Below are 13,739 nucleotides of genomic sequence, written 5' to 3'. Positions count from 1 at the left end.
TGAACCACCCCTGCATACTTGGTGTGACTCCCACTTGGTCATGGTGAATTATTTTTTTGATATGTTGTTGAATTCTGTTGGCTAGAATTTTGTTGAGGATTTTTGCATCCATGTTCATGAGGGATATTGGTCAGGAATTTTCTTTTTTGTGGTGCCTTTACCTGTTTTTGGTATCAGGGTTATGCTGGTTTCATAGAATGAGTTCGGGAGTACATCATCCTTTTCTATGGTCTGAAATACCTTTACTAGTACTGGTGTTGACCGTTCTCTGAAAGTTTGGTAGAATGCTCTAGTGAAGCCGTCAGAGCCAGGGCTTTTTTTGTTGGAGTTGTTTCAATTACCTCTTCAATCTCTTCTTTTGTTATAGGTTTACTTAGTTGCTCTACCCCTGTTTGTGTTAGTTTAGGTAGGTAGTGTGTTTCTAGAAATTTGTCCATTTCCTCTAGATTTTCAAAATTGTTGGAGTACAGCTTTTCATAGTATTCTGTTATGATTCTTTTAATTTCATTTGGGTCTGTTGTGATTTCACCCATCTCATTTCTTGTTCGGGTTATTTGCTTCCTTTCCTGTTTTTGTTTTGTCAGTTTGGGCAATAGTTTATCAATTTTGTTGATCTTTTTCAAAGAACCAGCTGTTGGTCTTGTTAATACTTTCAATTGTTTTTCTATTCTCTATTTCATTTAATTTTACTCTAATTTTTATTATGTCCTTTCTTCTGGTGCCCATGGGCTCCTTTTGTCACTCTCTTCCTATTTGTTCAAGCGGTACCATCAATATTCTTTTTTCTGGATGTGTGCATTTATTGCTATAAATTGACCTCTGAGCATTTCTTTTGCTGTGCCGCAAAGGTTCTGGCAGGGTGTGTTTTCATTCTCATTTGATTCTGTAAATTTCTTTATTCCATCCTTGATTTCGTCTATAACCCAGTAGTTTTGGAGCAAGGTGTTGTTCAGTTTCCATGTGTTTGATTTTTTTTTTTCCTTGCATTTTCTCTTAATGATTTCTACTTTTATAACTTTATTGTCAGAAAAGATGCTTTGTAATATTCCAGTGCTTTGGATTCTGTTAAGGCTTGCTTTCTGGCCTAATATGTGTGGTCTATTCTGGAGAATGTTTCATGTGTGTTGGAAAAGAAAGCATACTTGGCTGCAGTTGGGTGGAGTGTTCTCTTTGTCTATGAGATCAGTTTGGTTGATTGTGGCATTTAGATCTTTCATGTCTTTATTGAGCTTTCTTCTGGGTGTTCTGTCCTTCACTGAAAGTGGTGTGTTAAACCCTCCTGCTATTGTTGTGGAGCTGTTTGCTTCTCTTTTCAATGCTGTTAGAGTTTCTTTTACATATTTTGGAGCCCTGTCTTTGGTACATAAATATTTATTATGGTTATGTCCTCATGGTGCATTGACTTTTAATCATTATATAGTGTCCTTCCTTATCCGTTGTAATGGATTTTACTTTAAAGTCTATTTTGTCAGAGATTAATATTGCCATTCCTACTCCTTTTTGATTGTTGTTTGTTTGATTTTTTTCCCATCCTTTGAGTTTTAATGTTTAGTTTGTTTGTGTCTTTGAGTCTGAGTGTGTGTCTCTTGTAGGCAGCATCTAAACAGATCATTTTTTTAATCCATTCTGCCACTCTCTGTCTCTTTATTGGTGATCAGCTCTCCTCCCTCTACTGCTCAGTCACACTCCTCAACTTTGTCTTTGAAGTTAGATTGTCATATATAAACAATTCACTTTTTTGGCGGGGGAGGGGGGAGTCTTTGTTGTAAGATGGACCACAGGAAGTTTCTGACTACTCTGCCATCTGGCCCTGCCTCCTTGACAATATATATTAAAATGGAAAATGCACATACCTTCCCATTCCATTTCTAGCAATTTACCCTATATTTTCCCTTTGCAAATTAACAATGAACAATGCCATCGTTTGCAATACGTTTGGAAATAGGAAAAAAATAGAAACAATATAAATGTCCATCAGACAACTAATTTGTATATTTATTGCAATAAACTGGATAGTAACATATTATTAATTCTTAAAACTGAATGTGTAATTCCTCTAAGGTTTAAAAATATCACATTAATAATATTTTTCCTTGTTGTAAAAATATAGGTCACAGATCATTTGCCAATTCAACATTTTTCACTTGTACAATTCAATGAAACCAATTACAGACAGGATTTTAATGTAGAGGGCTGAAGGACTAGGGATTTTAGAGTTCATGTCAGTCAAGTTGAGAGAATTTGTAGATAAGAGAATCTTAACCCCATAGATGACTGATGATTCCTACAGTGATGCACTTCTCTGCTGCCAGAGAATGACCTTGAGATTTTTTGGTAGTCCTTATAAATTGCATCGGTTCTATTTAAAATTTTTTTTTTTTTTAGAACCATCACGTTCTAATTTTTTATTGTTTTGAAAAGGTTGCCATACACAGGTCTAAGACTAATGAACCCAAAGCAGAAAGAGAAAGGAATGATAGATGGTACTAGCAGGGTGGAAGAGTTATAAATATTATAAGAAAAATATCAGGAATGAGTCATCGGTAAAAAGCTACAGTAAGATCGTGGGAAAACGGTAAGTGTTATTTGGTAAAATAGATGAGACAAACACACATAAAGGGCTTCTTATTTGACAATTCCAGAATGGGACTGGAAAAAGCCAGTGACTTCCCTGGCATTCTGAAGACTCAAACAAGAGAAACTCTGGTTTGAATAGTGGAGGAAATAAGGCAGGAATTCGGAAGAAAAAGTAGATTATTTTTTTCTCCCCATTCCTTGAAAATTTCCATAGAAAGGATGATGGTAGTCTGAAAATGTTGAGGAGTGAGAAAGAATTTTGTTAAGTACTCATGGCTATACTATAAGGTATGCCACTCAATCCTTTATAGTATTGACATAGATTCCTGTCCTTAAAGTCCTTACCTTAGCCAGTTATTACTTATGATGTTTCTCAGCATGTGTGCACATCTGGATTTCTGGGAGATGCTGAGCCGTCCACTGAATCGTCTAGCCCTATGCAAGTCATAGAAATGAAACATTAACCAAAAAGTGTGAGAGAAGAATAGGAACAGAGTGGTTAAATCAGTCTACATTCCGTTACTAACTGAAACGTTGGCAGTGTGAAACCACCAAGCAGTGTTTCAGAAGAAAGGACTGGTGATCTGCTTCCAAAAGACACAGGCTTCAAAACACTATGGAGTGTTGTTCTACACTGTAACACATGCGGTTACCTTGAGTTGCAATCAACTCAATGGCAACTTTTTTCCTTCTTTTTTTTTAGTAGTGTAACAACTGGTTAGTTACCTAGCCTTGCACCCTAGTTTCTTAACCTCAAGTTTGAACCTTGTGTCATCCGATAAATCATTCTGATGTTTCGTGGTTCTTCCAAAAGAGCTTTTGTTAATTTCTAGGGGGACCCATAATATCCTGTGGTCAGACAGTTGGCTGATTCTAATTAGTAGAAAAAAAGCATGAGATATTCAAGATTCTTATACTGAGTAGTTCAATTACATGTTTTTATTATATGACCGTCATGATTTCTTATTCTTTTATATTGCAATCTCATTTTTCCATCTACAGCAAAAGAGAAGAACAGGATGAAGAGGTATAATCAGAGCCACTTCTAAATTCTTCCTCCTGGGGATCCCCATCAGGGTAGAGGATAGGGCATGTACCTCACCATGGTGCTGGGGAACCTGCTCATCATCCTGCTCATCAGGCTAGACTCTCGCCTCCACAGCCCCATGTACTTCTTCCTCAGCCACTTGGCCCTCTCTAATATCTCTTTCTCATCAGTCACAGCACCAAAGATGCTAATGAACACACAAACACAGAATCAATCCATCTCATATGCTGGGTGCATTTTTCAGGGGTGCTTTTTCATTTTCTTTGCTGATATTGATAGTTTCCTTCTTACCGCAATGGCCTATGACAGGTACCTGTCTATTTGTCACCCCTTCCACTATACCACCATCATGAGTCAGAGCTAGTAATTGTGTCCTGAGTCTTATCCTTTACCACTGTGCTATCGCGTAACCTGCTCCTTGCTTGTTTCTCTTTCTGTAGAGACAACACCTTCCCCCACTTTCGTGACCTCTCTGCCTTACTTAAGCTGTCCAGCTCAAACACCTCAACCAATGAGCTGATTATCCTCACCGAGAGGGTGATGATTATTATGCTTCCACTCATATGCATCCTACTCTCTTATGGCCACATTGGCACCACCATCCTGAGAGTCCCGTCAACCAAGGAAATCTTCAAAGCCTGGTCCACCTGTGGCTCCCACCTCTCGGTAGTGTCTGTATAGTAAGGGACAATTATTGGATTGTACTTTTTACCCTCATCCAGTAACTCAAATAACAAGGATGTCATTGTGGCTGTATTATACACTCTGGTTACTCCCATGCTAAATCCCTTCATCTATAGTCTGAGGAGTCAGGACATGAAAGGAGCTCTGGGAAATATACTCAATAGAAGGACATTTTCACCATAGTGTGCACTGAATTTAGGCAGGAGTTTTGACTGGTTTTGTTCATAAGATGTTAGAAAACATGTAAAGAGTCTTGAAAAGACCTGTGCATGGTGGCTTGTTCTTTGGGAGCCCAGAGAATGCCATGTGGAGAAACACATACTAGTCTAATACAGAATGAAAGATCACAGGAAGAGAGGCTCTAACTCTCCCAACCATACTGGCCATACCAAGTGAGACCTACAGTTGTTAGGGAAAATTTCTAGAACACCCAGCCATAGATAATTCAGCACAGGCTAGTGCTGCTCAGCTGACTCATAAAATTGGGAGCAAATAAAGTAATTGGTGTTTTAAGCCTCTATGTTTTTGGTGGTTTTTTTTTTCCACAAAGTTAACTGATATATTTCTCATATTCCTGTGGCATTCACAATCCTTGTCCATGCTGATGACTTCTTACTGAGAACATTATGACTCTGCCTGAGAACTATTTCACTTCCTCTGAGAATAAGAGGATCCCTACCCCATCTGACCTGCTCACAGACAGGTCAGATGGGGTAGGAATTTAATGGCTCCAGAAAATCTCTTAGTCAAGTACAGGTAGGAGATGGTGGAAACAAATCCCAGCTATCTTACACATTGGGTGGGACAACTCTGAGGAATGCTTTAAGTGGACAATTTCTCAGAGGCCTGACCCCACATCTTTCAGTGGTAATTAACTATTACCATACACTGTATTGACAACCTACCTTTCCATGTCTTACATCACTACTCTTCTACTTGCTCTTTCTGGAACTACCTTCTTAATAAAGTACTTGTATTCAAATACTTTCCTCAGGGTCTTCCTCTGGGCTACCTCAACCTAAGACAGTAAGTACAGAAGTGGTCTTATGAAGACACTCAGGATACGGTCCTGGCTTAAGATCACTTGATGGTCAAAGGGCAACAGAGCACATCATTGGTGTTAGGTGGGTTGGTGGTAACTCTGGAGTACAAAAATATCATAACCATTAAGGTTCTCACCTGATGTAAATTGGGTTGAGTATTGGTGGGAACGGAAGTACTGCCTTATAAAATAGATAGAGTTGTTTGAAAGATATGGACATTTGGTAATTATAAAATCCATGGGACTGGTTGGCCTTTGTTAATGACAATAGATACCAAATTGGGGGAAAATAACAATCTCAGGTCAGCGACCTAACAGTGTGTGAATGTCATAAAGCTCATGGGACATTTAAATAGACCCTCACTTTCTTTTTTGGAGTTCAGACTGTGCAGAAAAGAAGACACAAGGTTTGATCATATGAGGTTGGCAAATATCCTGTTCATGTCATAAAAGATTAAGCTTAATTTGAGAAAAAGAAATGTGAGTGGCCAGAGGATGAACTATAGCATAATATACCAATGACTTCTTACTCTAAGTACCAACTACCTTCTGACTGAGGAATTTCCCTGTCTAGAGATATGTGTTTGGCTTACACATGGGGCTGGCTAGAAGTGCTGGGGAGTTAATACCCCTGGAAAAAGCCCTCAGTGAATGGTGAATGAGAGTTGATGGATATATATCTGTTTCCCTTCCCTCTGGTAAAACAATTTAAGGAGTATTTTTTACTGATCCCCAGAAATGTTAGAGGAATTGGTCCCCAGATACCCACAACAGTAACCTACTCAATAGCATACCCTTTAATGGCTGCACTCCCTTCTCTGTCTTACTTCCCAGTCTCCTAAGTTGCATCCTAGGATCCTCCAAAGGCAATTACTTGTGCTCACATCCTTTATCTCAGGATTTCAATCATGTGTGCAGATATCCTAGCTATTTGTGGGAAGGACTGGGAAATTCTTTGGATTCTGGACCACTGTTATGTGTCAAGACATGAGCTGCTTGCTAAGTCCTGTTGTCACAGAGACATTTGTTTAAATGGAAAGTGACCATTTAATGGGTATAAGATTTCCTTTTCAGGTGAGATCTGGAAATAGAGCAGTGATGGTTGCACAGCATTTTGAATGGACTAAATGCCACTGGGAAAACCTGGTGCATAGTGGTTAAGTGCTATGGCTGCTAACCAAAATGTTGGCAGTACAAATTCACCAGGCCCTACTTGGAAACTCTATAGGCAGTTCTACTCTGTCCTGTAAGGTCTATATGAACCGGAATTGACTCGACGGCAGTGGGTTTAAATGCCACTGAGTTGTATACTTTAAAATATTTAATTTTATGTCATGTGAATATTACCACATTAAAAAAATAAACCTGCTGAAGCAGATGACTATACCTTTCTGAATGACTAAGGAGAGATCATTTTATGTCTGCTGCTCCAGAGCTCCCCATTTTACTTCCAATTATCAGCTCCCCATTTTACTTCCAATAATATCCCACTTTAGCCAATAAACTATAAGATCACTTTATCTCTAAGGCATAGGCTTCTCACTAATATATGAACTCCAAGGAGAGTGAATTCATCTGTCATTTACTTCTATATCCCAGTGGTGTTTCAGTTCTGTCCCATAGTTGAAAAAGTGGCTTTCCCAGAATAAGATCTTTTTGGTGCTTGGAGTCATGTCAATTTGTTGCTAGACTGAGATAGTCTGAAGTATCAAGCAGAAAAATATCTGAGCAATGGACTGATGTTTTTCTGTAAATTCACTCATTCCCTAGAATAAAGGTCACAATGAATTCCTTTTAATGTTAATCCACATTTCTCTTAGCCTTGTATTTCCAATCATCTTCAACCACAGCAGAAAAAAAAAAAAAAAGGAAGATTCAGAATGGTGTGTACAAATTTCTCCTCCTAGTTAGAGCAGCAGAGGCTGTACTTTGCCCATTATGCTGTTTAGATACAGCCTGGCTAGCTTCATTAGTTTTGCCAAAATTAAAAGACTTAAATCGTATTGCCTTTTACTGTAATCTTCTTACTCTCTAAGAGCCTAGTACATGAGGTGAGGAAGATGTGAACCCACCAAAGTGCCTTAGTGATTGTCTTTATCTGATATGAAGTATATATTTAAAGCAATAGTGTGAGTTGGTTTAAGTATTAAGAAACATTTTCAGATAATATCACAAATTCATAAAACAATGGTAAATATGAAAAATTATGATGAATTATAAAATGAGCAGTTCTGAGGGCTCATGTGTGGCCAGCAATAGTGCTTTTTCCCAACAGTGAAAGTGGAAAACCTTAGAATTTGGGAGCCATGAGCTGAGCATTAAGAAATACTTCGCCTCAATAGTGGGGAGAAATTGACCCTAGACTAAGTGCAGCTCTGGTCCCACCTAACAGAGCTTAAAAGCAAAACCTGAAATGATTAAACTTTTTCCAAGTAACGTTACTGCATCTCAGAACAAAGCTAACACTGTTTGTAAGAATACAAAAATATCCAGCAATTGCATGTGAAAATCCACAATGTCTACCACCCAGTCAAATATTACGGGGGGTGGAAAAAGGCAAGAAAATAAAGCCCAGAATGAGGACAAAAATCAGTCAATAGAGACTGATGCAGAAATGATGCAGTTGATAATTTGAGCAGATAAGGGCTCTAAAACAATTATTACTACTAATAATTTAGGTTGGAAAAAATATACTATCCTAACACTAATTAAAAGCAAGCTAGAGCAGTTATATTAATATAAAAAAATAGATTCCAGAGCAAATAATATCCAGAATAAAGAGAGTCATTCTTAGTGATAAAGAGTTCAAGGCATTCAGAGGAGCTACTAATTCTAAACTTTTGTGTTCCTGATAACAATAGCTTCAAAATATGTAAAATAAAAACTGATATGGAGAAAAAGACAAATCTATAATTATAGCCTAATCATTCCACAAACCTCTTTCTATAACTTACATAATAGTGGACAGAAAATTTTTTAAAAAGTAGAAGATTTGAACAACCCCATGAACTGACCAGGGAATGTTTTCTTATACATAAGGTCGCCATGAGTTGGAACTGATTGGATGGCAACTAACAACAACGACAAAAAATGAACCAACTTAACTGATATTTGTAGAATATTTCTAACTGCTCCCCCAGGAAAAAAAAAAACTGAGTATACAGTTTTTAATATTTCCCAAGACAGTATATTTTGGGCCACAAAACAAGTCTCAGTAAATTTAAAAGTACTCCAATCATACTTACCATGTGTTCTGATCACAATGAAATTAAGTTAGAATCAGTGACAAAAGGATTTCTGGAATATAAACTAATTAATTGAAAACTATATAAAAGAATTTAACCAGCTTATAGGTTAAAGAAGAAATTAGAAATTATTTTCAGCGATGTTGATGAATATCATGTTTATTGAGCAAAAGAAGCCAGATAAAAAAAGTAAAGATTGATTGAAACGTAAGAGCCAAAACTACAAAACTACTTGAAGAAAATAAAAAAGAACACCTTTGTGATGTCGGAGAAGCAAAGATTTCTCAGTGACAACACAGAACACATGAGGTGTAAAAGAAAAATGACCAATTAGAATTCATCAAAATTAAAAATTATGTCTATCAAATGACACTTCCAAGAAAATAAGTAGGCAAGCCACAGGAAATATTTCATGTATATAGATCTAACAAATGACTTGTATCAAGAATATATAAAGATCTCCTACAACTCAATAATTAGAAAGTAAACAACACAGTAACAAAAAACTTGAACATTTTACAAGAGAAGATAGAATCAATAAGTACATGAATAAGTGCCTAGTACCTTTAGTGAACATAGAAATAAAAATACACTAAAACCAAAAGAAGATACTATTGCAAACCAACCATAAAGGCAAAAATGAAAAAAAAATTGACAACACCAAATATCGGTACAAAGGTGGAGTTCTTGAAATAACATGGGGTTCAGAGGTAAGAGGCCTGGGTTACAACCTCCAACTTGGTTTATTATGGGCTCTTTAATCTTATTTTCCCCAGTGTAAACTGAAAGGGCAAAAAGCTTTGTGAATTACTAAGCTTTTTTAGTAGATGCTTTGTAGCTATTGTCATTATTCCCCAAGGGCTAACTCTCCTATTACCTGCTATAAACAAACAATTCTTCTCCAAAGAGAAGTCAAGGAAAAATTTAGTGGTTATTTGTCTCTAATTTGGAGTTTGTGAATATTTCCCACTGGGGTCCTCTCCATGGTTTATAAAGTTAGAGCCCACACCCATTGCTCAGGAGCTGTGAACAAGAGTCTGAATAGATCTACCTTGTTTGGTTAGGAACGGATCACTGTTCTCAATGTGTCTTTGAGACTCTTAAGGCTCCATCTGTTTTACCTGATTCTGGGTCTTCTTGAGAGAAATGGAAGAACCATCCCATGCCTTATAGCTGAAGGTATCTGTGCTCATCACCTTAGAGCCCATGTTAGAGCAGGAGTAGAATTTAGATTCAGCCATTTGACTATCCGTGTTTGTGTGTGTTTACATGTACAGGCATTCACTGTGTGCTAGTGATTGCTAACATGATTCTACTCTTCAAACAAGAATAAGACAGCTCTGTGCAGAATAATTTTTCTGGAACTGATCGTTTATCCGGATTTTTAGAGGATAGGGTAAACACATATCTCCTCTCATTTGCTCTTAATCCGTCATTGAGTTCTGTTGGGTTTTCTCTGCAAATTTTATTCCAATTCTCCTTAATTATCTTCATCCTACCTGCAATAATCCAGGTATACACAGTCGTTAATTTGGATCTAGACTACTGCAGCAGCCTTCTGTTAAGATCCCCGCTGACACTCAAGCATTACTCTACTCTGTTCCCCACCTAGTAGCCAGTAAGATATTTTTTTAAATCACTCATTGATTAACCTTTTCATGGATGTTGTGTTGCTCTGAGAATAGAATAGAATGGAAAATTTCTATTATGGCAGGACAGGCATTACATAATCTGCCTCCTAGATAATTCTCCTGCCTCATTCTCCTGCATTTTCTCTGTTCTTTCCTCTTTCATGTTCTTACCCTTACCTAGATTGCCCATTTCCAGAATCTTCACATGACATGCTCTTTCTTATTATGCCGGATTTTTTTTTATATCACAATGGGCTTTCTCACCACCCTAGCTTCTTTTAACTTAACTATATTTATTAAAAATCATAAATACACATACCCTGGAATTGCATTTCTAGAAATTATTGATATATTTGCCCATGTGCAAGACGATATAGGAGCCACGTTATTTACTGTGCTATTGCTAGAAGTAACAAAACATTACAAACAACCTAAATGCCTATCAGGTAGTCAATTAGCACACTTATAATGATATATTTACAGTTATGATTAACATAGTAATGTTCAGCAAAACCGAATGTGTAATTCTCCTCAGGTAACAATGTTTTCTTAACAGCATTTTAAACTTAGCAGACAGAAGAACATAGGGGTTTTAGATACCATGTAGTAAAGTTGGAGAGCCAGCGGTTGGCACAAGTGGTTAAGAGCTTGGCTATTAACCAAAAGGTCAGCAGTTTCAATTCACCCAGATGTGCCTCAAAAAAAAAAGGCTTGGCACTCTGCTTCCAAAAGATCACAAGTCATTGAAACCTTTATGGAATGCAGTTCTACTCTGAAACACATGGGGTCACAATGAGTCAGTATTAACTTGATGGCAACTGGTTTGGTTTTTTTGGTTTAGTCTAGTTGGGAGAATTTGTAGATACCAGAATCTTTGGTTAATACTGAATGTGAATGACGGGTCCTTTAATGCGGCACTTCTCAGCCCTCAAAATGAAAGACTTTGAGAACAATTGAGTCTTTATGTATTACATGTGTTCTATTTTGTAGTAGGCACAGACGTCGGATTCCTTTTTCTTATTATTTTGTCAATGTTCCTATGGATTGGACTAAGGCTAACTGATCTGAAGACTCGAGAAGAATGATAGTATTCAGAGTATAAGCAGTATTCCAAATGAGAAAACAGTCAGGTCTGTGTCACTGGCATAAAATTAGGTTAGGAACAGTTTAAAAGGAGAAGGTTCTATTTGGTAAACTAACCTAGACAAACAATTACAAAGAGCTTCTTCTTGGACCGTTTCAGGGTGTGACTGGAAAAGCCAATGTCTTTCATGGTGTTGTGAAAACAAAAGTGATCTGGTTTGAATTGAGGAAATTTATCAAGCAGAGTTTGGAAGACAAACTAGCCTTCATTCTTCCCTTCCAAAAAACGTTCCTTTAGAAAGAGTAATGGTACACTGAAAATGTTGAGGAGTGGGAAGGAACTTTGTTGAAGGAAGGACTGATGGCTATATTACAAGGTATGTTAAGGTCCTTTGTTATTGACCTAGATTCTTTTCCTTAATGACATTGCTTTGACTAGTTACTTATGATGTTTCTCACCAAATGTCCAAATCCTAATTTCTGTGAGATTCAGAGCAGCCAATTGGGTGTCTTATCTTGATCCAACTCACTGAAGTCAAACATTAGCCAAATACTGTGTGAGAGGAATAGGGATGGTCAAGAGTGGCACCAAACCAATTGGAGAGCCTGTAATAGTCTTTCTATTAAGTGATTACTTACCTACTCTTGCACCCTAAATTCTTAATCTCGGATTTCTGTTATAAACTGATGAACTTCTCAAGTTTAAACATGGTCTGATCTGATAAGCAATTCTGATGCTTCATGTTTCCCACAAAAGAGTTGTGTTGTTTTCTAGATTGACACATACTACCATTAATACACCATTACCGGGGAAAAAGTGCATGAGATATTCAGATTAAGTTTCACATACTGATTAGTTCAAAAACATTTTCTCACTATGTGACATCAGAATGATTTCTTATCCTTTCACTTTTCCATGTGTCTTTTCACCTACAGCAAAAGAGAAGAACAGGATGAAGAGAGATAATCAGAGCAGTGTGCCTGAATTCCTCCTCCTAGGACTTCCCATCTGGCTGGAGCAGTAGGACATGTTCTTCTCCCTGTTCCTGGGCATGTACCTCACCACAGTGCTGGGGAACCTGCTCATCATCCTGCTAATCAAGCTGGACTCTAGCCTTCACACCCCCATGTACTTCTTCCTCAGCCACTTGGCCCTCACTGACATCTCTTTCTCATCAGTCACAGCCCCAAAGATGCTGATGAACATGCAAACACAGAATCAATCCATCTCATATACTGGGTGCATTTCTCAGGTGTATTTTTTCATATTCTTTGCTGATATTGATAGTTTCCTTCTCACCTCAATGGCCTATGATAGGTACATGGCCATTTGTCACCCCCTCCACTATACCACCATCATGAGTCAGAGCCTGTGTTTCTTGCTAGTAATTGTGTCCTGTGTCTTATCTTTTGCCAATGCCCTAGTGCACACCCTACTCCTGGTCCATCTGTCCTTCTGTGGAGACAACAGTCTTCCCCACTTCTTCTGTGACCTCTCTACCTTACTTAAACTGTCCAGCTCAGACACCTCAACCAATGAATTGGTTATTCTGGCTGTAGGGGGGGTGGTCATTATCCTTCCATTCATATGCATCCTCGTCTCTTACAGCTACATTGGTGCCACCATCCTGCGGGTCCCCTTGACCAAGGGAATCTGCAAAGCCTTGTCCACTTGTGGCTTTCACTTCTCTGTAGTGTCTCTGTACTATGGGGCAATTATTGGATTGTATGTTTCCCCCTCATCTAGTGACTCCAATAGTAAGGATGTCATTGTGGCTGTATTTTACACTCTGGTCACTCCCATGCTAAATCCCTTTATCTACAGTCTGAGAAACCGGGACATGAAAGGAGCTCTGGGAAATATACTCAGTAAAGGAAAGTTTTCACCATAATGTACTCTGTAGACTAGTGTTGTGACTTGTTTTGTTCAATAAGATATTGGCAAAAATAGAGACTTGAAAGGCCCTGTACATGGTAGCTTGCTCTTTCTTGCTATTGAGACCCAGAGACCTTCATGTGAAGAAATGTGTTAGTCTAATGGAGAATGAAAGACCCCTGGAGGAGAGAAGTCAGCTGTCCCAACCATTCTGGCCATATCTAGACTTTCTAGAGCATCTAAAAATATATATATATATATCTAGCCACAAACAATTCCACCCAGTCTAGTGCTGTTCAGCTGGCCCGCAGAATTGTAAGCAAATAAAGTGATTGCTGTTTTAAGCCACTGTTTTTTTTTTCCCACAAAGTAAAGTGGGATATATTGCTCATATTCCTGTGGCATCCACAATCCTTGTCCATTGTGATTACTTCTTACTGAGAACAGTTACGACTCTCTTCCTGAGAACTACTTACTTCTTCTGAGAACAGGGACAAACTTTGTCTGCTTTCAGGAAGGCCAGATGGGATAAGATTTTAATGGCTCAAGAGGA

The 13,739-nt window shown here is 38.0% G+C and overlaps 2 pseudogenes; both read left to right on the top strand.

Annotated features, from left to right (window-relative positions):
* The window catches only part of LOC126082462 (olfactory receptor 1J4-like), a 38,808-nt pseudogene extending 34,316 nt beyond the window's left edge, over positions 1-4,492 (top strand).
* Positions 4,493-12,263: 7,771 nt separating this feature from the next.
* On the top strand, positions 12,264-13,202 carry LOC126082461 (olfactory receptor 1J4-like; annotated as a pseudogene).
* The last annotated feature ends 537 nt before the right edge of the window (positions 13,203-13,739 follow it).

Source organism: Elephas maximus, chromosome 9, assembly GCF_024166365.1.
Source record: "Elephas maximus indicus isolate mEleMax1 chromosome 9, mEleMax1 primary haplotype, whole genome shotgun sequence".
In the NCBI taxonomy this organism is placed as follows: domain Eukaryota; kingdom Metazoa; phylum Chordata; class Mammalia; order Proboscidea; family Elephantidae; genus Elephas; species Elephas maximus.
The sequence above is the reverse complement of the archived record's forward strand: the minus strand, read 5'-3'. Positions and strand labels throughout refer to the sequence as shown.